A 1,600-nucleotide genomic window follows, 5' to 3' on the forward strand; every position below is an offset into this window, starting at 1 on the left:
TAGAGCGCGAGAACACTCCAAGCACTCCAAGACATTTTTTTTCAACTTGAAATGACCTTGACCCCATGCGCCTAATTAAGGGTTAAGTGTTCAGTCCTTTTTTGTATTCATTGATATTGCGAATCGTTGAATAGCTCCGAAAAATTTGAATAATCAGAATGGCTAATTACTTCCTCATTATCACAGCTGCCATCATTATTGCTGTACTGGACGCACTTCGACATAACTGGCAAGGATTCCAGCCGTTGCACTTTTTGTATTAAAAAATCTGGTTCAGGCGCCATCTCAAAAAATCTGGAGTTTCAACAGGAGATACATTTGAAGTTGTTGTGAAATAACAAGGCGTATAAATTGCACTTTTTTTGTTCAGTTTCTCTAATTGAGCAAGAACAAAAATTTCATCAACAAGCTTTTTTGCAAATATTTGCTGTTCCTTTGTGATTTTTCGGTACAAACATGCCCAACCTTCTCCGAAAATACTTGCTTCATCGCGCATCGATTCCCCTTTATTTAACGATTTTAAGTAATCAATGGCTGATTTCAATATACAATTCTTTTCATCCAGCCGGCTCATCAAAGTCTTCCTATTTTTGGGGCGATCCTCGTAGGGATTGGCTTTCTGCAAAAATTAAGGGAACAACAATTATAAACACTATTTAACATTAACAAAGCTTAGCAACTTATAACATTACTTGCATCTCCCCACAATAGTCAACTTGTCCTTCGATTGAATCGTCCAGTGTCGATATTCCAGCTTCTTGAACCTCCTCGCCTATATACAGTTTTACCGCCCAATTCTGTGTTTTCTTGATAAATTTTTTGTAAAGAAATTTTATCAAGATATTTATCAAATAAAAGCTCCCTTCGCATTCTGTGTCAATATTCATAAAACAAAAAGCTCTACGATTTCCACGAGTAGAACTGACTTCCACATGTAACGACCGATCTTAGCGGACAGCAGCCGAGCGGAGGTCTTTCTAGTGGGAAAGTTTAGATAGATTTAAAAATTACTTTGTTAGCGTGTAGAAAGCCAGACGGGACCCATTGATCTAGGCTAGTCTTCAGTGGCTGGGGTGGTTCTTGGCAATTCTACAAGCTATCCTCACTAATACATTTTATTATTATAGAGTCCGTACTAACATTACAAAAAAAAAAAAATTTAAACCAAAATAAAAAAATACATGGGCTGGTACACTACACTAATATTGCCGGAACTCCATGGTTGGCTCTTTCAACAAACAACAACAACAACAAAAAAAATGGCCAAGTCAAGATGGAAGTTGACTTTCCGGCTCGCAACCCACCCATCCATGGTTTCCTATGGCGGAATTGATGTGGAAACCCCAATAGCGCACTACATTACCATCATGCCCTGCCTTACCAAGAGGAAACTACTTCACCACTACTACTGCATCATTTCAGAAACACACAAAAAAATTGCATGAGAGAAATGTTACAACTTTTATTCATATACGGGCTCTTATTTCCTACAACTACATCTTCATGGGTTTCGTACACGTAGTATGCCCACAAAGTTAGTTTCTTAAACCTAATTTTTTTTTTTCTAGAAAATTGAAATTTTAGTTTTTGTTGTTTAAAT

The sequence above is a fragment of the Rhagoletis pomonella genome, unplaced genomic scaffold, assembly GCF_013731165.1.
Source record: "Rhagoletis pomonella isolate Grant_MI unplaced genomic scaffold, Rhpom_1.0 Rhpom_scaffold_00001, whole genome shotgun sequence".
Classification (NCBI taxonomy): Eukaryota; Metazoa; Arthropoda; class Insecta; order Diptera; family Tephritidae; genus Rhagoletis; species Rhagoletis pomonella.